The sequence below is a fragment of the Protopterus annectens genome, chromosome 5.part1 (assembly GCF_019279795.1).
Source record: "Protopterus annectens isolate FY-2018-M chromosome 5.part1, PAN1.0, whole genome shotgun sequence".
In the NCBI taxonomy this organism is placed as follows: Eukaryota; Metazoa; Chordata; order Ceratodontiformes; family Protopteridae; genus Protopterus; species Protopterus annectens.
The window spans coordinates 305,743,016-305,769,360 of NC_056736.1; the positions used below are offsets into that span (position 1 = coordinate 305,743,016).

At 41.0% G+C, this 26,345-nt stretch overlaps 1 protein-coding gene and 1 non-coding gene across 3 annotated transcripts in view; one reads left to right on the forward strand and one right to left on the reverse strand.

The window, feature by feature from the left end:
- The window catches only part of UGGT2 (UDP-glucose glycoprotein glucosyltransferase 2), a 4,352,373-nt gene that overhangs the window by 319,627 nt on the left and 4,006,401 nt on the right, over positions 1–26,345 (forward strand). The gene's annotated exons all lie outside the window — the stretch shown is intronic.
- LOC122803675 lies at positions 23,699–23,866 on the reverse strand. The gene has a single exon (XR_006365137.1). It is a non-coding gene; the product is annotated as a U1 spliceosomal RNA (small nuclear RNA).

The following is a 26,345-nucleotide window of genomic DNA, read 5'->3' on the forward strand; positions in this document are numbered from 1 at the left end:
CCAGTATCTACCTCCTATATTCGCACCCTATTAAAAAAACTTAACCGTCCACCTTAGCGGCTGATCGTCTCCCAGCGGAATACCTACAATTAGCGTCTGATGCCATTGCCTATCCCATATCAATCTTGATTAACAGAACCATAACTGAGGCTACCATCCCCCCCATTTGGAAAATTTCGTACATCATCCCACTTCATAAGGGAGGCTCCTCCACGGAAACATCTAACTATAGACCTATAGCAATATTGTCTCCAATAGCTAAAATTATGGAACGGTGTGTTCACAAACAACTCCTGCACTATCTCACCCTTAATAATCTTCTGTCTAAAACTCAGCATGGTTTTCGCCCCCATCACAGTACAACCACTGCCCTCCTCTCCTTTGTTGACTCAGTCAACAACAACCGTAATAAAAAATTAATATTCTCCGCTCTCTTTCTTGACCTATCGAAAGCCTTCGACATGGTCAATCACCAGCTACTGCTCCACACCCTGCAAACCCTACATCTCGACAACCTAGCACTAAGCTGGTTTAAGGCTTACCTTTCTGGCAGGCAACAAGCAGTCCAATGGCATAACAGACTATCTCACCTGCTCCCCAACACCATTGGAGTTCCTCAGGGCTCCATACTTGGTCCCCTTCTTTTCTCCGTCTTCATAAATGATCTTCACTCAGTCATCCCCAGAGCCACCTGCATTCAATATGCAGATGACTCCACCCTGATCTGCTCTGAAGTTTCTCTCCCTAATCTCCAAGCAGTCACACCCAACAATGTTTTGCCAAAGTCGAAAAATGGTTCTCCGACCTGAAACTCATACTAAATCCAACAAAAACCAAATTACTATTATTTTTCCCCACTTCAGCCACTCCCCAAGGACAAGAACCCCCACTTGCTAATACCTCGACCTTCTACGTGGAATCCATTAATGGCACCATCATCGAGCCTGTCTCCAATACCAAATTATTAGGTGTTACTATCGACCACAAGCTTAAATTCGATTTGCACATAGGCCAAACCATTAAGTCTGTAAACAAGAAACTCGGCTCAATGTACAGAATAAAGAACTTTCTTACTCATCATGCCAAACTAACCATTGCTCGCACCCATCTCCTCTCCACCCTACTATATACCTCCCCGATATTTTCTTTCCTCAATAAGCGTGAGCTCAATAAACTCTCTGTAACCTATCATCATATTGCCAAATTCATAACAGGAACACCCTATCGTACTCACCACTGCCTCAACCTTAAGAAACTTGGCTGGTTAGAACTGCCCAATCACAGAAACCCTGTACAAGCATGTTAATAGCTGTATAGAGGCAGCTGTACCCACCAGGAAAAAGTTCAGAACTAATTCAAAAAACAAGCCACCCTGGTGGTATCAAAAATCAATTGGATATATAACAGGAGGAAGAAAATCATGGCAAAAATTAGGAGGTGCAGCACCCAGCAGGATAAGAGCATAAAATATTAAACTAAACAAAAAACTCAGAGGACAAATAAAGTCTACTAAAGCCAAATATGAGGTAAGTTTGGCCTCCCAGGCCAAAGACAACCACAAAGCATTCTTTAGCTATGTCCTCAACCTCAAAGACAATACACAGTTGTGTGCAGAGCTCATGGTAAGTGGAGCCACCTATACTGAGCCAGAAGATATAGCAAACCTCCTGGCTAATAAATTCTGCTCCAGCTTTACTCCTCTCTCCCACTCAACCTTCCCTCAGGAAATATCATCAAATATAACTCCCTTTACTATCACTAGGGAACAGGTCCATAACGCTCTTTCTAAGACCAAAAACATTGCATCAGTGGGCCCAGACAATATCACAGGATGCCTTCTAAATAGCATGAAACATGACCTATCAGGACCTCTGGAATTACTATTCAGCTGTAGCCTCCAAACAGGCTTTATGCCTCATGAATGGAGAAAGGCAACAGTCATCTCTGTGCACAAAGGTGGGCCATCTACAGACCCATAAGTCTCACTAGTCTTATATGTAAAGCCATGGAAATAAATATCATGGAGATGATCAGCAGAGATGTAGTAAACCTTCAGACACTGAAACCAACCCGGTTTGGTTTTGTAAAGGGCAGACCATGCCTACTCAACCTGGTGGACTTCTTTGAGAAGGTCGCCAAAACAATGAATCAGAGCAAAATCGTTCACACTGCCTACCTTGACCTGGCCAAGGCATGTGACATAATACCTGACTTGGGCATTGTTGACAAACTCAAGAGGTTAGGTACAAAACTGTATGTCACCCAGTGGATAGCGAACTGGCTCATAGACAGGATCGAAGAAGTTAGAATTGGGGAGTCCTCCTCTACAAAGAGGCCTGTCACAAGTGGAGTCCCTCAGGGATCAGTCCTTGGAACGCTTCTTTTTGGCATTTACTTCTCAGAAGTCAAGGCCAATGTCAGTGGTCTCTGGCTGACTAAATTTGCAGATGATTGCAGATTAGGAGCTGTCATTGAATCTCACACTGACACAAATGTTCTCAGGAGGGGCCAACACAGATAATCAACTGGTGTCAGAGTCATGGACTAAAAGTAAATGCCCAGAAATGCATAGTAGTATCCTTGAGAAGTCATCCATCCCTGATAACTGTCAAACTGACAACACACCCCTTCAAGTTGACCCAGTAGTCAGTGACTTAGGGACACACATAGATAGTAATCTAGCCTTTGATCATCACGTGTCTACAGTGGTGAGGAAATCATTGTGTGTTGCACAACTTATAAACAAAGGTATGGCATCTGAGTCCAAGGAAGTCATTGTTCCACAGTATTCAGCATTCATCAGACCTATCATTGAGTACAATGCCCCTTTTGGTATGTACCTAACCGGGCATATCCAACAACTGGAATGTCCACAGAGGTTCCTCACTAAAAGAATACAGGGCATAAGTAATATGTCATATGCAGACTACCTCAAGGCCCTATCAGTGTATTCTGTCTCCTTTAGGCTTTTGATGGGAGATCTATGCCTGCCATACAGGGCATTGTCAGACCCTACTCTGGATCTCCTGCATATGTCCACAAAACAAACAGTACCAGAATGACCCATTCTAAAGACTTAAACCTTGCCTGTGAGATATAAATAGGACCTGTTGGAGAGATAGGTATGTATCCCAGAGAAAACCCCGCCTATGCAACAGACTCCCCATCCATGTGAAGCAGAGTTCCTCCCTAATCCAATTCCAGTGCAACTTGGATGGGATACCAGAAATTCATCCCTAGTTTGGCACCTATCCTCTGATGCAAACAGGTAATCTGTAAATGGTTCATCTCCCAGGCCCATGCTTAGATTTATCAAAGGTATCAGAACTCGTCAGAGATTTGGGATGCATGGCTAGGCTTAAAATGGCCCTTGTGATTGATAGTCTAGTAAACACGTATGAACCTATGAGGTGGTCACACTGGAACAGAGAGGATCTGCAGTTTACTCCACGTTCTTTTTGGTGCCTAAAAAACAAAGATCACAGGTCAGTTCTCAATCTTATTCAGCTCAACAAGCATATGAAGGAGTCTTTGTTGATTCATCACTGCGACAAAGCAGAAATTCCCTGAGGCTCCAAGAGCAAAATAAGTTTTATTCTTACATTTATTTCATTGAATTGCACTTCTTAATGCTTATAGTTGTGCTATACAGCTAATCTACTACATTTTGCACTGTTAAAGCTTTTTTTTACTGTTTCACTGCATTTTGTACTGTTTTAACTGTATTTTCATTGCTAGATAGTGTTTCATTAGTGTAATTGCATTTTTTATTGAATTACTTAACTGTAAACTGTTTTTTTTATACTGAGAGTTGTATTTTCTATTTGTGAGTGCTCTATCTGTGCTTTTGTGTGCATTTTTTGTGAGATTTCTTTGTTCTTGTCAGGTAGCATAGTCTGGATATCCAGGCCTGGTTGTTTTGCTTGTTGAGTTTCCTGTGTTTCTGGCAGCCATCTTCTGCTGGTGGTGTTTTGTCTTTGCTGTTAGTGGGAGTAACAGAGTTGCCTGACCTTCTGTAATACGAATGATTGGCTGAAAGAGCAGAGGCTAGCAGGATTAAGTAATTCGAGCTTCTAGATTCTTCCATCTTTTCTGGTATTTAAACCCTGTGTTTGCAGGGTGTTGCACTTGTTTGCTCATTGCACACTGCCACTGTGCTGTTTTAACCCATTGTGAGGTATCTCAGTTGCATTTTTTTCCCTTACCAGCTCTCTTGTGTAACTGACTCCCTCTCTTGCAACTACTGTGATTTTATCCAGCCCTTCTCACATCTATAGGTACTCTATTCTGATAGTACCCACTCTGCCATCTTTTACCTCTCCAACAGATTCTGACAACCATGGGCAGACAATTTCCTGTGGTTCCTCCTGCTAGTCTTGTTGATATGGGCATCCTGAGACAGTGTAGCAACTGCCTCATGTATACGGACAACCGTCTTCTACCACCTAGGAACACAATACGTGAGAGGTGCAGTTATATTAAGAACCTAGAATCCATGCTATCTCAATCACAAGCCAGTACATCTGACACTGAGAAGGTTGTCTGCACAAACACCGCACCTCTAACACTACCCACATCAGTCCAGTACATTATTATGTATCTGGAGGTTCTTAACAAAAAACATACCTAAACAAAAGAGACTTCCGAGGCAAAAGCACACACGCACATCACAACCCACTGCACCAAGCATCACACATAGTACATGTGCCTGTGTCTCACAGCCTCTAAGGCCTAGCCACAAACCCAACATACTAGTCATAGGAGACTCTGTCGTGAGACTCACAGATGTGCCCCTCACCAGGCTAGACTAGGGGAAAGTCACGGTATGTTGCATGTCATGTGCTAGAATCCATCATATCATTCATGCACTCAAGTCTCTCAACAACAGGTACTGTAATTACTGTGTCATAGTCTGTGTTGGTGTGAATGACTTGAGATACACCTCTCTGGACTATATGAAGAGAGACATGATTGAGCTCACTGAATATGTGTCCCAGGCAGGTATGTCCCTAGCCTTAAGCAGCATCCTACTGTCACCCAGAATGATGCCTCAGTACAAACAGAAAATGGTTGACTTTAACAATTGGCTTAGTTTCTGGTGTTATTCCAAGGTGATCCAGTACCTGACAGCCTGGGAGGACATAATTGACAGACCACAATGCTTTACCAGAGATAGCCTTCGTCTGTCTCCCCAGGGCTTCAGGCTTCTGGCGAAGGCTCTTGCCTCCCCCGTAGTGCCTTTTTTAGGCAAAGTCATGAGGACAAAATTACCAACGTGAAAAATTCTTCTAAACAAAATTTAAAGGTCATGTTGCTAAATGCTAGGAGTCTTAACATGAAACTGCACTCATTGCAAGTATTCCTCGCCCTGCAAGATGCTGACATTTGTGCAGTCACTGAAATCTGGCTGAAAGCTGCAGAGAGCACCCCAGCCTTAACAGGTTACTTGTCCTACCATACTTTCAGACTCCACACAGAAAGCTACAAAGCCAAAGGAGGTGAAGTTTCAGTATTTATCAAAGACATACACACCTCCAGGCTGGTCAAATAGCATGACGCACAGGAGACACTTCAGGTACAGTTAACTATTAACAAAACACCTATTCATATCATAGCTAACTACAGACCCCCAGCCATGACTCGAGGCCCACTCCACCTATCTGGACTTATTGAAACCATTAAGATTTTCAACCTTGTACCCTGATCCTGGGCGACTTTAACTACCTAGCCATAGAGTGGAAGACCTATTCTAGCTCAAATATGAATGCCCAGAGATTCCTCGATTTTTGCCAATGCATTGCATCAGCTGGTAGGCACCTTCCGAAAAGGTGGAAATGTCCTAGATCTGGTACTAACCAACACGAGTAGCCACTGTAGGACCCATACGTTGTCATCCTCCTTGATAAGATCTGACCATAAAGCAGTCGCTTTCGAAGTCACCATCTCCCCCTGACTTACAACCTCCTGAGAGCAGGTATAAGCACCTTCACAGCCAACATCCCTTCAGTTGAATCAAGCACTTATGTCCAAGTCTAAAACAAAAAACTATATGAGCACCTATATAGCTGCATGGACTCCACTATACCTAACAGAACCAAATCATCTTAGTCAAGGAAGAGTAAACCTGTCTGGTGTACAGTGGCAATAAACAGACTCTATAATAAAAGGAAAAAATTGCTGTTCAAGACTAAGAAGGAGCAGGTGCCAAGTTGGAAGCAATCTGTCCTTTGTTTGAAGAAGCAAATAAGGTCACTGGTGAAATCCTCTAAGGCTAACTTAGAGTCCAAATTGGCCACATCCACTAAGGACAATCACAAGACGTTCTTCACATATGTCCACAATCTCAACGGTAACTCCCAAATCTGCTCTGAATTGGTGGTCAAGAATACCACATACACAAACGCCATAGATATAGCCAACATGCTGGCAGAGAAGTTCATTGAAAACTTCACCCCCTGTCTTCCCCATCAGTAAACCAGGACATCCACAGCACCTGCCCCCCCCCCCCTTCCCTCATCACTAGGAGCATTAATGCCCTCTCAAAGGCAAAAAATACAGCCTCCTTGGGACCCAACAACATCCTTGGCTGTGTCCTCCATGAACTCGGGCAACAGGTCTCAGTACCACTAGGCACCCTATTCAACCAAAGCCTGTGCACCGGCTTCATCTCAGCAGAATGGATGATAGCCACCGTCATCCCTCTGCACAAAGGTGGAGCGTCCACTGATCCAGGCATTTATAGGCCCATCAGTCTAACTAGCCTGATCTGCAAGGCCATGGAACGCATTATCGTGGACCTAATAAACGAGGACATTGGCAACCTCCAAATGCTTGCTCCCACACAGTTTGGTTTTGTCAAAGGGAGATCATGCCTGTTAAACTTGGTTGCCTTCTTTGAAACAGTCACCAAAGCCATGAATGAGGGGAAGATGGTGCATACTGCCTACCTTGACCTAGCCAAAGCCTTTGACACTATTCCCCACTTGGGCATAATTGATAAACTCTCCCACCGAGGCATCAACCCATATGTTACCAGATGGGTAGATAACTGGCTCACTGATAGAACCCACTCAGTCAAAATAGGGGCAGCCACCACTAGTAGTAGACCCATAACAAGCAGTGTACCCCAAGGATCGGTCTTGGGGCCTCTACTGTTTGGGATATACTTTTCTAAGGTGCAAGCCAAAACCAGTGGTCTGTGGCTGCAAGGTGGGTGCTGTGTTAAATTCCCCCAGTGATGTGAACATCCTCCAAGAGGACCTTAACCAAACTAATAATTGGTACCAGAAGCATGGCCGCAAACTGAATCCCAAGAAATGCATCATTATTCTCTTTGGGGAATATGCTGTCTCCACTAATTATCACATTAATAACAAGGTACTAAGCACACAATCAGTCGTGAGGGATTTGAACACCCAGGTTGATAGCAACCTGACTTTTGACCACCATGTTGCCTCCGTTGTACAGAGGGCTTTCTCCATGGCCCACCTCATAAGTAAGGGTATTTCATCCAGGGACAAGGAAGTCATAGCATTCCTGTACTCCTCCCTTATTAGACCCATTAACTAGTACAATGCCCCCTTCAGCATGTATCTTGCCAAGCACATGCAGCAGTTGGAGAGACCACAGAGGTTCCTGACCAGGAAAATTCAGGGACTGAAACACCTGTCCTGTACAGATAAGCTAAAAGCCCTGTCCCTGTACTCAGTCTTGTACAGACTGCTCAGAGATGACCTGTGTCTAGCATACAAAGCTGTCATAGACTCAGCCTTGACGGAGTTGCTGCATATCCGTAGGTCAAACTCCACTTGCGCAACCCGCATGCAAGATCTCAACCTGGTTTGTGTGTGACATTAATAGAACTTGTTGGCGGGATACAATTGTGTCCCAGCAACTCCCCCATCTGTGGAATAGACTTCCTCTCCATGTCAAGCAGAGTACCTCACTAGACCTCTTTAAGAGTAACCTGGACGACTGGATGAGAAACAGAAAATATACCCCTGGGATCCCACCTGTGTCCCTGCTGGACAGGGAAATCAGGTGCTGACTTTGTGGGAACATGGGTGAAATTCTTGGCTAGGCTTATAAGGGCCTCTAGGCCAATAGCCTAGTATCATCCTATGAATCAGTGAATGGTCACAGTGTAGTCGATGCAACTGTGCCTGCAGACAGGGGATTGGATGTGCTTTATTAATTTAGGATGCATATTTCCAAATAAAAGATCAGACTTCCAGGGCGTATATCTGTTTCCAGGTTGGCCAGTCATTTTCAGTTTTGGTCTCTTCCATTTGGTTTCACTACAGTCCCCTGGATGTTCACCAACTGTATGGTGCAAGTCCTAGCATATATGCGACTCTTAGGAATACAGGTTTTCCTGTATTTGCATGACTGGCTCCTGGGAGCTTATTGTGGCAAGACAGTACTTGCTTCACATCCGTCTGTCTTTGGATTTGGTTTTGTTGATGGTAATCCCCAGTCTGCCACCTTCCCAGTAGCTGATTTTTATAGGTTTATTTATTTATTTGTCTGTCTTTGTTTAGCAGGAAAGTTCAACTGGGTATTAACCATTTTCAGCTGAGGTCTGGGGAGAAATGCTACATTTACTTGCATTACATTATACTAAGTTTCAGTTAAACACATAGTTACATTTCTTTTTACTTTTATACACAAACACTAGCTGCATTTATACATTCTAAGATTTTACAGAGGTGGAAGTTACTAAAGAGAAAGTCCACATGCAACTTAGTGGATTGTAGATGCTCAGTTATGTATAACAATATTGTGCCATTTCAGTGAGAGGTTGAGAGTATTCTGTTTAAGGAGAGTATCTGGAGAATATCCTATGGTTAAGACAAAGTCTAAACTAGTGAGGAGCATGTGCAGAACCAAGATTGGTTAAGATGTTTAAGAAGTGATTTAAAAGTATTGAGTTTGTCAGAGAGTTTTGTTTGTGTGGGGATACTGCTCCAGAGTTTAGCAAGTATAGAGTTGAGCAAGTCTCCTGCAACATTGTTTGACTTATTTGTAAGCAATAAGAAACAGTTACTAGAACAGGGGTCCCTTTCTGGTCAGTAGGGCCGTAATATGTTTTGTAGTGCAGGACATTTTTCTGGATGATGAATGAATTTGTGTGCTATAGTTAGTTACGGATATGTTAGGTAGTTGTGCATTTCAAACCATTTTAATTGCTTTGAGCTGTGACAGTGGTGGGCTCCATGAGAGGGAGATTGATGGCAAATTTAGCTGTAGCAGGAGGCAAGCTTCTTGAGTATTGTTTAAGTTTGTTAGGATAGGAACAGTGTATGAGAGAGCTGACAGTAAGAAGGTAGTGGCTAGAATTTTCCTTGCAGTATCTGTAAGGAACCTGTTGAGCTTATTGAGCCTAGTTTTTGGTGTGTAAATTTAATGGTATGCTGTATATGCTGGTCATATTTGAGAATGTCATCTATTATAAAGCCTAAAGTTTGCTGTGAGTTACAGTTTCTCTGACAGTATTATTTGCTGACTTTATGGTAAAAGATTGCTTTTGATTTTGACAACTTTTTGAGGTAAAAAGCATTAACTTTTCTTGTGGTTGAGTAGGAGGTTTGATTCTTTGAGCCAGGTTTCTACAGAGGAGAAAGATTTTTGTGTAATGTCTTGGAGCATATTTATTGTTGAGGCCACACGCATTAATGGTGAGTCATCTGCATACTGAGCTAAACAAGCATGGTGAGTTGAGGTGTGGAGGTCATTAATAAAGACATTAAATAGGAGAGGTCCCAGGATAGAGCCCTGAGGGACACCTGTAGAAACTGGTTGAAAGAATGAGTAGTTTTTTTCCCAAAACAATATTAAATTATCACATATGACATAGGCAATCTTACATTTATGTAAATGAAAAACAATCTTACATGTATATAAATGAAAAACAAACATTGACACCACTTTAATTGCAGACATTATACATCACAGACATCATTGAAACAACTGTAGTTGCAAACATTATACATCAATTGTAATCTGTACAGTCGTCAGTTAAGGATTATATGGCTTATTCAAATCCTGTCTCTTAAACCTCATTTCTTTTCTGCATATATTGTTCCCACAATTCCTGTTTCGTTCTATGTAATTTGCTCCATCCCTTTTCTAAAGATTCCGATTCCAGTTGTTTTATCTCTGTTACTATATTCACTGTTTCTAGGAAAGTTATTCTCCACTTATTTCCATTTTCTAGTAATTGTTTTTTTGGCAGCCACCATATTTAGACTCAGCAATGCTTTACTATATGTCTAGGCAATTCCAGTTCTGTATCATAGCTAAAAAAAAAATCATCTCCCCAGTCAATCCAATCTGCTCATCCAGCATCGCCAACAGAGTGGTCTGCAAAGAATCCCTAAAGTCTGCCAGCTCATTACACTCCCAAAAAGATATGTTCCCAGCCACCTTTTTCTTGCCCATCACACCTCCACCACTTGCTATCCACCTGGGGAAAAATTATTTGGTGTCTACTTGAGGTATAAAAATACCTATGTGAGCATTTCCAGGCAAAGATTCTAAATCTTCTAGACTTTGTTGCATATTTGGGAGATATGCATATATCCCCCCATTGTCCTTTTGTGAATTGCTTATCCAGTCTCTCTTCCCAATCCTTTCTAAGTTCCTCTGATTGATTCTTTTAATTATCATGCAATATTTTATATGCTGTACTAATTATTCCTTTTTTAATGGCAGTTTCTGTTCTAGGTTTTATTAAAAACTCTACCATTGCTGGTCTTTCATTTAGGGCCCCCCCCCCCATTTCTTTCTCTTTGCCTATACTCTGATAGCAATTCTTGATGGAGAAAGCAATCTCTAGCTTGCAGTCCAAATGAATTCTTGGCCTCTTCCCATTCTATTACCTTTTCTTTTCTAGCTATTTGCTCCCAATACCTTGGTTCCTTTGCCAGTTTTCTCCAATAAATTCCAGCCCCCTTTTGTCTATTATCTGTATCCCTAACCACAGTCATCCCTATTGGCAGAGTCTTTTTTTCTCCATTCCCGTGCTGGTTCAGTTCTTAGAATACTCCCTGCTATTTTATGAATATAATACTCGTATGGTTTGTGCTCTCCTTAAAAGTCTGCATCCAAAATCCCAATCTCTCCTTGTTTGTAGAGATTCCCCACTGTATCATCATCATTCCTTTCCGTTTTGAATTATAGTTGTCTGCTTGTACTATGTATAAAAGCCTTAAATGCATTGCTGTAAAATACCCCCTCAAATTGGTTAACCCTAATCTGCCTTATTCTCTTGGAAGAATCATCTTATCCTACTTGGCCCTTGCTGTCTTCCCTTTCCAGATAGTCTTTCAACTCTTTTTTTTTAATTGTTGGCACAGCTTATCCTCTGGTTGATAAAAATATGCATGACCTGTATACAAGACAAAAAAGACTTAAAAACATTTTAATTGCTTGTATCTTTGTATCCATATAACAAAGCTTCCAGTTTCACAATTTTTGTATTATCTTCTCACATATCCTTAGCTGTCACAACACAGTCATTTAAAATCCATACTCCTAAATATTTCATTTTGTCATGTCCCCATAAATATGGATATTGTTGGACCAATTTGTGTGTGGGTAATAATTTACTGCTATTGCCTTTGTTTTAGCTTCATTAATTTTGTACCCCAAGAAGATTTGGAACTGTATTTGAATGTTTCACAGCAATGTAATGTTCCTTTCTGGTTTTGTCATGTATAAAATAACATCTGCATCTAGAGCCAGCTTTCCCTGACTACCATACCAATTATAGCCCTGAATTTCAAGTCCCTTATTTTCTTTGCCAGTGGTTCTAAATGTAATGCAAACAACAAAGGGGAATGTGGACAACCTTGCCTAGTTACTCTACTCAAGCAGAAGTTATCGGAGAGGACCCCACCAACTTTAATTTTCGCCTCTGATCCCACATATTTACTCCTAACCAACCTTATAATTGTATCAGGCAAATCCTTCCATTGACCTGCTCATTAATTCCCAGTGTACTCTGTTAAATGCTTTCTCTGCATCAAGACCAACTAATAACAACAATACTGTCTTACATTCTGCTTCCCTCTGGATCATCAGTGTTCTGTTAATACTGTCAAATGTTTGCCTCTCCTCCACAAAACCACATTGATCCATATCTATCAATTTTTGTATCACTTGTGCCATTCTTTTAGCTATTATAGAAATAAAAACTTTATAGTCATGGTTTAATATTGAAATGGGACTGTATGAAGCTGGATCCAATGGATCTTTACCCTCTTTAGGTATTACCATTGCCACCTCCTTCTTCCAGGATGCTGGTACTTCTCCTCCTTTTAAAATACTGTTAAACAAAACCTTCCAGATTTTTACCAGTTTTTTTCCCTCCTAGCTTCCAAACTCCCACAGGAATGCCATCTATTCCTGAGGACTTCCCTGTAGATTGGTTATACCTAGCCATTTTTATCCCATCTCTTCCTATCCTGTTAGTAATTGAGCCTCATCTACCTCTAACCTTGGCATATTTAATTAATTCGTAAACATTTCCATTTGTACCCTTTCTTGATTTCCATATTTCTCTGCTTTATACAAACCTTCATAAAATTTCCGAAATATTTCTAATACTTCTACAAGATCTCTTGTTATCTTCCTTGTTATAGGCTCCCTAAGCTTGGTGACAGTCCTTTCCACTTTCTGTTGCCTGAGTCGTTGTGCTAACAGTTTTTGTGCTCTACTGTTATTATCAAAAAAAAAGTTGCTTAACGGTAATCTGTCTTAAACTCATGCATATTATTGAAGTAATCCTTTATTTTCTGTTAAGCATTCTGCAGTTGCTCCTTTTCTTGTTCTGAGAGATTCCTCCTATTTTGCAATACTTTCACATTTGTCAGACCCTCTAAATAATTCTTGTTACTTCTTAACCATATCTCCCTTTCCTTTATTTCCACTCTAGTTTTAAACTTCACTTATTATCCCACTCTTTAGCTATATTTTCAGAAGAAATTTCTATCTTCTTTAGTAGCTCCTGAATCAATTCCAAGACTCGTTCCTTAAATTTCTCTCTTTTCAACCGATAGGTGGGAAAGTGCCACTGTCTCATTTTTATTTCATTACCTTGAGTTTTATTTTTGTTATTATTAGTGCATGACATGAAATAGTTATTGGGTGTGTTTCAAGACCTTCAATTAAAATGCACATGTTCCTGTGAGATATAAATTCTGTCTAGCCTAGTTTTTGTATCTTGGAAAATAATATGTAAATTCACTCCAAACTCCTATTACTGAATTCATAACTTCCATGCCAAACATTTTCATAAATTTCTTCTAAAAATCTACCCTCCTTTGTTATATTTTCCCTTCTAGGCCCCCAGGCACTTCTTCACTGTTGCATACCAAATTCCAGTCTCCACCAATAAGTAATATTCCTTGCTGAAATCTGATTTAAGTCTCCCAGAATTTTCTTAAGCTTCATTATAGCAGTTTTAGGTGGAATGCAAATGCATGCCAGTGTATTCCTCCTCCCTTGCCATTAGCCCCTTAGTACTATATGTCTTACATTATTATCTTTTTTTTCCCTCTTCTATCACTATGGGAGGTCCTCTTGCAATTAATGTAAGTAGTCCTCTTTTCCTTTGCCCCAGATATTCTGCTGAATAACCACCCTGAAAACCTTTGTTTATGAAATTCACATGTTCAGCTCTTTCCAGGTGTGTCTGCTTGCACTGTACATTTTTTAGTATAGTTCACTACTCTTTCTGTTTTATGTTTATCTGTAAGACCATTCAGATTGAAAGACACTACAGAAAGCATAATTTTCTTATAGTTATTATTACCACCTTTTTATGTATAACTGCTTTTTTGTTAAATGTCTAGTTCTTTTATGTTATATGCATCTATTGTTTGGCAGGTTGGTCTTTTATACAGTTGTTTCTTGTCATATCCATTTAAGTCTATGCCACATCCTTCATACATTTTTTAAGCCCTCAAACACAGCAAACAACCCCCCAAAACCTATTAACTAACACACAAAACTATGTACAACTTCAAATATTGAAGATGTGAGAGTGTTCAATCTCGCCGTTTGTTCTTACACCTGGGTTCTCTGCATCGAGAAGAGCTCGAGACCAACCTAACTCCCACAATCCCCTCTGCCTTTACCTCAGATCTTTTGATGAGCTCGGACCACCTGAAAGATAAGATTGATTATTTCTTATAATTCTTTCATTAGTTTTTCTATACAAGTTTCTCAGATTGACTGTGTGTATGTGTGAGTAGTGTATCGAGGGTTTCTTAACTGGATTTGACTATTGGATGTGACTTAAGTTTCTGGATTTGACAAATATTACTGGATTTGACTTCTTTGCTGGATTTGACATTACTACTGGTTTTTCACTGTTTTCTGGATTGGATTTTGTTACCATGTCACTAAATCAGGCTTCAAAAGGTGCCAGTGTGGACAGAAGATGTCTGTCACAGACAATCATAGTTCCACTGTCTTGGCCCTCTCCATCTGCAGGAAGACTGCTCTATCTGTCATTCTTTCAGTAGCCTGCATTCCAAGAGCTCTGGATGCATCAGACCAGGCATCAGTCATTGGCTCCGAGCTCTTCATTCAAGTTTCGATCACCGGTTCCACAGACTTCCTCCGGCACTTTTGAGGTCGGCTCCGCTTCGATTTCCTTCGCGTTCGTTCTTCCAGGCCTCCCTCTCGATGTAGAAGAGCATGGTGCAGAAATTGATGGAGAATACAGCCTTGTCCAAACTTATTTCTGTCTCCTCCCAGTTGGTGTTCATGAGGAAGGTGTTGTCTTCAGCAGAAACAGCTTCTCCCCCCAAGGGGCGGTTATCCTCCTCTGCACCCGTCTCAGCCACCCCTAGAGTGCCCCCTTTTCTTAGGGGGGCTTTTGATGCCCCCGAGGAAGTTCCGGAAAGAAAGTGTGAGAAGAGGAGACACTTAGATTCTCCACAAGAATCATTGACATCGGACACTGACTTAGATGAGTCAGAAGGGTCCCAAAAAATCCCCCGAGGATGGATGCTCTTTCTGACATCCTGGAGATCCTAAAGCAGAGGTGATTGGCAATCCCTCCCCCTTCTGAGGATGAGTCAGTCTTGCTGAAGGCATTCAGTGCTCGCCCTTCCTCCTGACACATTGGAGCAGTCCCCTAAAGCCTAACAAATTTATTACTGCCTGAACTATTTGACCCATTTTACACGCTTACAGAGAGGATCTAATCAAAGAGTTGGGAGATACCCTCCAGGGTACTACAGATGCTGCTGTCTCGAGAAGGTTACAGCACATCTCAATACCCTAACTTCCATTGTAAACTCGTCCATGAGGCTGATAGGCAGTCCTGGATGCGCTTATGTCATTTCTTTGAAGCCTTCAAGTCTTCCCATTTGATGGTGCCACTCTCTTTGGCCCTAAAGTAAGGACCCCCTTTACCGTGTGAGCAAGAGGGAAAGACTCTGTCTGCTGTGTGGAAAAATGTGGTTTCAAAACCCCAGGTCTTTTTTCCAGCAGGGTGGATACACCCCTCCAGAGGCAGAGGAGGGGTAGAGGTGGAAGACGCCGCCTGGCGGCAGGAGGGGTCCGCAAACCAAGGTGACAGGGATACACTCCCGGAAACCTTTTCAGCACTCCTGAGAGGAGGCCCGACTGTCCTGCTCTGGAGGCAGTCCTCAGGCCTGGCAAAATCTTACATCAGACAATTGGGTAAAAGCGTTGTTACCAGAGGCTACAAAATTCCCTTTCTATTGCCCCAATTCCACAGAAAAGACTCCCAGATGTGGCCCTGCAGCTACAGAAGTTTCAAAGCTGCTAGAAAAAGAGTCATCCAACCAGTCCCAGTGGACCAAAGAGGATTCGAACTTACTCAAGGTTCTTTTTAGTTCCAAAAGACAGGGGACTGGAGGCCTATTCTGGACCTAAGCAAACTCAACACCTTCATCAAGAAAGAAAAGTTCCGAATGGTCGCTTCAAAAAATCCTTCCATATTTACAGAAGGACGACTGGATGTGCTCAATAGATCTAAGGACGATACTACCACATCAAAATGGCCAGGGCGCCCAGGGATCAGGAGCCAGTCACTTTCAGTTTCGAGCCCTGCCCTTTGGTCTGACCTCAGCCCCAGGGTCTTCACCAAATGTATGGCAGTGGTAGCGTCTCACTTGAGGCGCCCCATTCAGGGGTGTTTCGATCTCTGGGGACCTGGCTCCTTTCTGCCACCACCCTACTGATTCAGGCCAGGGATTACACTCTACAACTTTGTGTTCATCTCGAATTTCCGAAAATCTTTACTACAGCCATCACAGCATATCTCATTCATAGGAGCAGAATTATTGCTTAATTCTAAGGCTTCCCCAGAAAGGATAACCTCCCTACAAAACCATATATCTCTTCTTCTCTCATCCAGAAAATCCCCAGCTTAAACTGGTTCTGAGGTTTTTTTTGGCTCATGGCAGCTTCTCTCTAATTACCCTTGGGAAGACTGCACATGAGAGTTCTTCAATGGCTTCTGTTTGCACAATGGTCGTTCCAAAAGTTACCCCTGACACACGAGATCTATATCACAAACATATGCAAATCGCATCCAGCAGAAGACCATTGATAGGGTGGGGGGGGCATCTTTCAGGGACAGACAGTCCAGGGCGAATGGACCAATTTGGAATACAATCTGCATATCAATGTTCTGGAGTTGAGGGCAGTGTTTCTAGCGTTGCAACACTTTGCTCCCCTTCTTCCTCTAGGGACAATTGCAGTCCAGACAGACAACATGTCTGTAGTCTGGTACATAAACAAGCAAGGGGAACCAAGTCTTACCAACTATGCAGAGAGGCCATGAGAATCTGGCAATGGGCAGAGTCCACGGGTCGCTTTCATAGCAACGACATCCAGGGGTTATCCAACGTCATAGCGGACAGGTTGAGCAGAGCCATCCTGTTACCTCCCTCAAACAGTCAGTTGAGATTTTTCGCAAGTGGGGGGGCCCTTCTTCCTGCGTCTGTTTGCATCTCCAATGAACGCCAAATGCAGAAGCTATTTTGCCCTATTGCCCCCTCAGGGGAAGTCCCAAGGGGCTAGTTCTAGTTCACGACCCCCTGGTCTCCTGTCCTCCTGTTCCACTGATTTCAAAGTTTCTGCAGAAAGCCAGCAACCTGCAAAGGACAATTATCCTCATTGCCCCATTCTGGCCTCGTCAAATATGGTTTCCCTTTCTTCTAGCACACCGGAACCCTGGATCCTGGTCCCAGAGCCGGATCTACTGACCCACTCGCTCTCCACCTGTCCCTCAAACTAGCAGCTTGTTCTTAGCCAGGTCCGAGATTCTATCCCCTGCAGTTCAAAATATTCTGGTGGCTTCTCATAAAGCATCCACTACAAAGATTTACACCAGTAAATGGGTGCACTGGGCTACCTTTGAATAAGGTTTTGGAGTTTTTAACCGAATTGTTCCACCAAGGGGCTTCTCCGGCCACGTTGAGAGTGCAATTAGCTGCCATATCAAATTTCCATGTGGGAGAAAATGGGGCTCCTATTATGGCTCACAGACTTTGTAAGGCCTTTCTAAAAGGATCTTTCCATATTAGACCACCAGTTAGAAGTCCTACTTCACCTTGGAACTTGAACCTTCTCTTGTCACAGCTGATGCTACCACCCTTTGAACCAGCCTCTTCCTGTCCTTTGAAGTTTTTGTCATGGAAGACCCTCTTTCTGGTGGCTATCACATCTCAGGCTCTTTCAGTTCAACATCCTTATTTAATTTTCCACCCTGACAGAGTTTCTCTTTGCACTAATCCATCCTTTCTTCCCAAAGTTTTCTCCTCTAATAATATTAATCAGTCCATTGAACTGCCCACATTTTTCAAGAACCACTCCAATAAATTGGAATATATGTTACACAAGTTAGATGTTCATAGACAACTCAGATTTTACTTGGACAGAACAAAGGATCACAGGAAAACAGACCAGCTCTTTGTGGCCTTCTCAGACACCAAGATGGGTATGGCAGTTACAAAACGAACCCTGTCCAAATGGCTTTCTGACTGTATTATTTTTGTCTATTCTGCCTCTGAGCAAACTTTACCTGTCAAGCCCAAAGGGCACATCAGTATCTACATCCCTGGCTCATGCAGCTCGCCTACCGTTAGATACTATTGCCACTTGGTCTAAGCCACATACCTTCATTTCTCATTACAAAGTGGACAGGATTTCTAGGGACAGGGCAACCTTTGGTTCCACTGTGCTCAGGAACGTTCTTCCCTGAGTTCCTCAGGAAGTAAGAACAAAGATTGAACACTCTCACATATAGAAGTTATGTCCTTACCATAACGTTCCATGTGGAGTGTTCATCTTGCCTTTGTTCTTACATTCCCACCCTCAGGAAGAGCGTCCAATTTAGGTGCCTGGTTTGTTTCTCCTGCTTCTGCCTTGAGCAGTTGTTGTGCTATGTAAATAGGTTTTCTTGTTTGGTATGAAAGTGTTATGCTCTCTTCTGTTCTCTGCTGGTTTGCTTGCAAACTAGATCTGAGGTAAAGGCAGAGGGGGATTGTGGGAGTTAGGTTGGTCTCGAGCTTCTTCTCGATGCAGAGCTTTGTCGTAAGAACAAAGGCGAGATGAACACTCCACATGGAACGTTATGGTAAGGACATAACTTCTATTTTTTGTTTCTGAATAAGAACAAACGTTCTAAGTTGATAGCCACACAGACAGGCTAGAGTTAACCTAAAAGAAAGGTTAGTCATACTAAGATGCATGGTGCAGCCTGTGCTATTAGTCAGTGCTATTTGATGTTTGTCTATCTTTATTGCTCTCCCAGCGGTGAAAACACCTGAGTGCTTTCAGTAAACACTTTCTCCAAGCCATTTTCTGATAAAATTGTCGTATAGCAACATGTAAACCAGACACAAAACTGCTAAGGGTACCTTGCTTACCAGAAAAAAGCCTTATAATATTTTTTTTTTATTTTCCCCTCAGCCAGTCCCCTTCCACTAGACTGTCTCCACTTTGTCTTTATCAGATTGTCTCCATGGAGACATGAAGGCAGCTGCGGAATTGCTACTAAGTATACGTGCATTTGCTAGAAAATTAATATTCAGTATTCTTTTTCATTTACTTTCTGTCTCTTAAAACTAATTATTTACTTTCTTCGGTCCTTAATCCAGTCATTTTCCATGCAAGAATAAGAAAAAGCACATTAATTTTAAATTTGCTATGCCTTTTAAAAATGTTTACATTACATTTCCTATATTTTTCAAAATTGTACAAGAAGAAAGAAGAGGGGAGGGAGGGGAGAAAAAGAAAAATAGCACCTGTTACAATCCCCATTACATTTAAAAATAGCATGCAGAAAAAAACATATACCACAAATACAGTACTATTGAGAAAAGAAAAAAGTTTTCTTTACTTAGCTTTATCCGCTCTCTTCCCCTCTCCAACACATTTTGAGTCCCGCACAAATCCAACACATTTTGAAAAAGTCCAATATTGCCAGATTTTCTTGTTCAGCATTGTAATCCCACATTGTTACTGGCTTTATTACTGTTCTCCATTGCCCAGATTCTGTCTCTGCTTCATTTCCAGTGTACTCTCAATTCTTCTAGTCAACTCTCGTGTTCCCTTCTTTCTCTCCAACATTTTCCATTGAAATACTTGAAAAGGTTTCACAGGTAGAGACAGTCTGTCTGTGGTCTTTATTACCAGAAGAACAAGAAACAGAATCTCCTTCTGTTTCACAGCTCACTTTTTATTGGACAAACTTTTGTTTGTCCTCCTTACCATGCATTTCATCAAAAAATGATTTTGTCCCTCCAGGGAAGAATACCTTAAAGACAGCCGGATATAGCAGCTTGAGTCTCACACCTGCGTCTTGACATTCCCTGAATAGTGGAATGAATTTACTCCTCTTCTGCCTGGTATGCAGTGAATAATCATTCTCCACAAATATTCTGCTGTCTTTCACTTTTAGTATTTTGTCCTTCTGCCACAGTTTTGTCAGAATCAACTCCTTCTGCTGGTAGGATTGCATCTTTACTATTAAAGGTCTAGGTTGCTTTCTTATAGCTAGTTTTGGAACATATACACAATGTGTCTTTTCAACTAATGACTCCTGCTGTGAAATACCAGTCCAGTTGTTTATTTGTGCTTTCATAAAATTAATGCCGTTTGTTCTTTCCAACTTCTCTGTTAAAGCTGAAAATCTCACTTTTTTTCCTAAGTACACAGTCCTCTAATTGTATTATTTTTTTGAAATATCTCTTCCTGAGCAATTTCATATTCAGCCAGCCTTTTCTTCATTTTGACCTCTGATTTTTGTAGAGTTATCATCTCATCTGAATATCTGTTTAAAGCTTCTTCCATTTTTTCCAGCCTTTTGTTGTTTGTGTTGATATACTCCATCAGTGTTTTATTTATTTTAACTAGGTCTGTATGCAGTTGTCTAATATCTTCCTGTAGGTTATTGGAGATCATGTCTGAAGGTTGCATTGCTTTTTTGCTGAACAGCTGTAAAACTTTCCTCAGTCAGTGTTTCTTCCTTACTTTTTGTAGCCGATTCTATTCCAGTTCTTCTGTATTTCTTTATTCCTGGCATCCAGGCAGTGCACTTACTAACTAGTTACTGAAATTTAAGCATAAATAGAAGTCTACTGTCTTTCTCTGCTGAATTTCTGTTTTTGCACTCAGAGAGCTAGAAACAAGTTGTTACTCAGTGTGCAGTCATCTTGGAATTTCTGGGATGAGTAGTTTTTTTGTCATTTCACAGCTTGTTGCCTTCCAGGTAGGTGACTTAAGAAACTGCAAGGAGTATTGTGAAAGTCCCATTGAAGAGAGTCAAACAAGCAGTTGTTGGCGCGAAACAGCCTTTGACAGGTAGAAGAACATGGACTGAAGCAGACCATTGTATCTATATTGGTTTGTTCTATTGGTAAAATGTAGTAGAGCAGTATTGGTGCTGTGCTGGGGCCTATAGCCATGTTGTGTTTCAAAGAACAGTTTTTTGAGGTTTAGTATTGCATCTGCTGCATATGGAGGTATTTCTTTAGCATTTTGGAGAGGGCTGAGAGAATTGCTGTTGGCCTTTAGGTATTAAATTCTGTAGATGTGCCACCTTTTTACAAGTATGCTGTAGGAGTGTTTCCACAGTGATGGGGCTTTTCTTTCTGCTGTGGATCTATTAGTATGCACATAGGGAAGGTTATGACTTCTGGGGCCATTTTTAGGTAGTCTGATGGTAGTTGGTCTACAACTATGGAAGTAGTTTTTAGTTTAAAGAGCAACTTCCTAATGAGTGAGGTAGGTATTGGACTAAAATTAAGGAGCTGTGGGTGGTGTTGATTGGACAGGGGTAAAGAGGGTGGGGGCAGATGTATTATTGTCTAAGACAGATAATATTGATTGTGTGAAGTAGGAATTAAACTCTGTGCGGATAGTCTGTTGTATTGTCTGTTTTTGGAGAGGGAGTGGTGGTCTGCCAGGATGGAGTAGTTTAGTGATGACCAAAAAAGATTTGAGTTTTTTTTATGTTTGTCTTGTAGTTTGGTACAGTATGTTTGCTTATCCTGTTTGACATGGAATTTTGCAAAGTTTTCAATATGTCTAAATTGCTGGAAGGTGTTTTGACTTTATTTTATACCAATTTTTCCAGGCTTTATCCATTTTTATCTTGAATTTTATTGTCTTTTTTTTGTCAGCCATGGTGTGGGGTTGGACTTTACTCTTTTATTAAGTACTGGTGCTACGTTATTTAAGGTCTGTATGAATATGTTTTTAAATTGTTCTACAGCAGTGTCTCATGGCATTTTTCCAAGTGCATTCCAGTTATTTTGTTTTACTGTATCATTAAAAATATCTTTGCTGAAATTGGTTGTATTTCATATTTGATTATGGATAATATGTTTATGGCTCTAATGGTATATGTAGATATATGGTCACTTATGCTCTCTGAGAGGCAGCCTACTTTTGTCAGTTTGTCTGGTTTGTTTGTAAGAATCCAGTCTAATGTTGAGTGTCTCACTGAAGTTTTATGATTCTAGTAGTTATGGTTATTAATTGTCTGAAGTTGAACAAGTTTATGGATTCAGTGGGAGTTAGTGGAATTTGAGTTGAAAGTTTATATTAGTGTCCAAGTATTATAGCTTCATAGTTACTTTGTTTGGATATCCAACACCTGATGCTTTTAGCAGTGTCAATGTTATTCCCTGGGGGTATATAAGTTGGTGTTAAACATATAGTTTACCTATTGCTGAATTTTAGGAATGTTATTAAAATTCAGCATTGTTAGATTTGGGTATTTCTAGTGGATTTAAGGTGATGGTTAGGGAATTTGTATAGATGATTGCTACATCACCTACACATTTGTTTTGTCTGTCATGCCCGAGTATATTGTGTCCTGGAGAGTGTGATCTGATTATCCTTTATTTCTTTTCTAACCAGATTTCAGTAGTTATGACTACATCAGGGGCATATGTGGCAAGGTATGCATATATGTCATGGATTTTATTGCATATACTTAAGTTCATATTTAGTAAGGTGAGTTTGGGTTCTGTTTTTTGCTGAAATCTGTTAGGTGACTGGTGTATTTTGGGGTTGGAATTGATGATTTTATGAACAGTGGAACCTGGGTTGCGGTTGAATATCTGCTAATTTTTTAGTTGATTTTTACAGAGGGAAGTGTGTGGCCACTTTTATTTTGGTCTTGGTTTGGTATTTGGTTGTAAATTTGGATACTTAGTTTTGAGATATTTATAGATAAAAAAAATCAGATATTTTTTTTGTCGAGATAGGGTGTTATGGAGTAAGGCTGGATATATGTTGATATTCTTTGTGAGGATATACTTTGTGAGGATTGGTTGACGTCCTAAGTATTTGAAGGAGGTGGATTTGGTAATTGGTGATTAAGTATAGTAGAGTGAGGAGGAATAATAAAGTAATCTGAGTTAGGGGTATCTTATTTAACTTGTTTTTTATCTTTGTTGTAAATTAGGACTAAAAATGTTACAAGGGTACTTGGTTGTAGAAATGTAATTTGATAGTTATAGGGGGCAAGGATTAAGACAGTTTGAGAGTCTTTGGTGATAAACTAGAGTGGGTGTTACTATTGGGAGTAATTCTGTCGATTGTTTTCTTCTCGAGGTAACTGTTGGTATTGGTTTGAGTGGATGATTCTATGGAAGTATAAATCTAGAGTAAGAGGGGGTTGGTGAGAATTGGGGGTAGGGTATGGGGAGCAGAGTGAACCCGAGCATTGGCTGGAGGGTGAGCAGAGCAGGATGAAAACTTGGCAAAGAGAGAAAAAACATCAGTGACTAAACTTAAACAGCTACAATTCTGCTGAGAGAGATGAGTAAAAGGAACTCGGTGCTTGTAGATGAAAGTCTTTTTTTTTTTTTTTTGCTCTAGCACACAGTTTTAGTAGGAGAGTTAGTCCAATATCACTTTGACCTGACTAATGGTGATAACAGTAAAAAAAAAAAAAAAAAGACACTTAGACTGTTTGAACAACTGTGTAATGTAAAAAGGTTTCTGTAGACTTTGTAAAGTCAAAGCCCACACGCTACCACAACCCTACAGATCAGCAAACAATGAGAAAAAGCCAGAATGCAGGAGTGTATGCAAGAGTGTATCACTGAAAAAATACTGGCTCAGACCTGAAAGTGGTTACACAAGAAGAGAAATAAACTTAAGGAAGGGAGACAGTGGACTGCTAAAAACAACGAATGGAGCATAATTAAAGGAGACAGTACCAAAATACCATAAATTATGCAATTGAGTTTCCCACATTTAAGGAAGTCATGGGGGTCAACCCAAAAAAGTGTGCAGTGGAAGATCCTCATCCTAGGGAACCACATTCTTGATCGCGGTATTCCCCCTGCCAGGTAGGTTTCCAGACCAACACTCTAAATCAACTGGCAAGTTTACCTCGAGAGACTCCCAGCTATAATAGAAGAGGTCTCACTTCTGCTCCTTCAGCACAGACCATCTGCATCAAGCATCCTAAAGGTACTAGGTTTAACAGCTACCTTGAACCAAACAGTCCCTCATGACATGCTAAGCATGGGGATTCTACAGTGGATCCTTTGAACCCAGTGGGACTATTTTTATCAACCAATGTATCACACAGTCAGATTATCAAGGGGTGTCATGGAAAGTGTGTAATGCTGGACCCACTCACAAAATTTGATAACCGGATCTCCATTTACCAAGCCAGTTGCTAAATTGACAGTAACCACAGACACTTCTTTCTTTGGATGGGGGCAGGTACTTCCTGAACAAGATGATACAAGGTTTGTGGTCTATAAAAGAGGCATCCTTGCACATTAAATTTCTTGAGATGAGGGCGGTCTTGTTAGCATTGTAGACATTTCAGGATGTGCTTCTTCAAGTTGCAATTACTGTATAATCAGACAACATAGTAGTGGTTTAGTATTTCTGCAAGCAAGAGGAAACGTGATCTGGTACACTGTGCAAAAAAAGCAATGAGGATGTTGGAATGGACATTGGTCTTACAAAGCTTTCTAATGGCAATGCACATACCTGAGACAAGCAGTGTGAGTACAGAAGGATTGAGCAGAAAAATTCTGCTTCCCCATGAATGGTCTGTCAATACCAGAGTGAACACAGTTTAGTCCACAAATAGAGACAACCTTGTTGCATTCTTGCTTTACCATTTCACACCAAGTGCCCCTACTTTTCAACAGAAGGACAGTTACTAAGAGATGCATTTTCCCACAATTATCTGCCAGATTTACTTTACAACTTTCTTCCTCTTTCAGTGAATTCAAGACTGTTACAGAAAGCCAAAGCATACAAGGCCTTGCTGATTCTCATAGCATTGTTCTGGCCCTGTCAGACTTTTTCCCTTGCTGTGGCCTCATGTAACAAAGGGACCCCTCCTTTTCCACAGAGCCCTGCTCTATTACCTCATCCATCTGGAGTGCATCATCCGGACATTCAGTTTGTTAGTGTAACTGCTTGGTTTCTTCATTTCCTATAATGGCCAGGAACTCTTGTTTCCTTCTTGAGGTTGTGGACATTATTACTGCCTTTCAAAAGAGTGCCATTAAAAAGATTTACTGGGACAAATGGAGAAGTGTTTTCCTTGTGGGCCCAGGGCAAAAATGTCTCACTAGAGTTAACACCATTAGAGGAGGTTCTAATCTTTCTGACTGCATTATATAGCAAAGAGGCTAGCCACTCTTCAGTTAATGCTCACTTGGCAGCTATCTCATCGTTCCATGAGGTCTTTTCAAGCCATTTCTGGGGTGTATAGTAATCATGTACAGCTTTTATTAAAGGTATCTTCCATTACAGTCCCTCTCTAACTAGACCAGCACCAGATTGGGATCTAAATTTCATGTTAAATGAGTCCTTACTGAGACCTTCTTTTGAACTACCCTTCTCAGTTGATGTTAAATTCTTATCGTGGAAGACAGCATTTCTATTCACATAAATTCTGCAAGATGGATTTTAGAGTTGCATACCTTGTCTTAACAGTACACCTACATTCTTTTCCATCAAGACAATGTCTCTTTCAAAACAAAGCCATCCTTTTTATCCAAAGTTGCTAAATAGGCTAATTTGACCCAATATATTGATTAGCCTGTATTTTTCCCCAAAGCATTCTAATACTGGGGTGTACCTTCTGTATTGCTTAGGTGTTCATAGATTATTGCAATTTTATTTGGACTGTACAAAAGAATCTAGGAAGGACAAACAACTTTTTGTTAGCTTTTTATCAGCAAAACTTGTTCAGAAAATGTCTAATATTACAATAGCAAAGTGGATTATAGACTGTATCTCCTTTTGTTATGACAAGGCTGGTAAGGAGCTAACCCTGCCACCAAATGTACATTCAGGGCTCAAGCCACGTCTATGGCCTTTCTAAGAAACCTTCTACTCTAGCACTTGACAGCAGTGGCCATCTGGTCATGTTTACATACCTTTGCTAAGCAGTGTCGCTTTGACTCTATTTCCAGAACAAGGGATTCTTTTGTAACAATTAATGTTATGTTGTCCTATCTCACCTTCATTCTTGATTTTTGGCGGTTCCAACTCCGCCACATACTAAAGCTCAAGAGCTTTTACTGGCTCAAGGCTATACCCTATCCCATGATGCCTAGCGACAGATACCCAGATCTCGTTTGCCACTTACTGGTTCGGGATTGCTTTTCACTGGCTCAGGCTAAGTCTTTGATTTATGTTTATATTTTTTCTATCTTGGAGTAAAAGTATTAAAAGTCTCTAGTTTATTGTAAAGCAGCTTTGTCTTGGCAGTTTAAGTGCTTACTGGTTGTTTTTCGCAGATATTTAGCGTTGGTTGTGTGGGCCATCATTGTCTCAGGCCTCTTCTTACCCTATCCTCG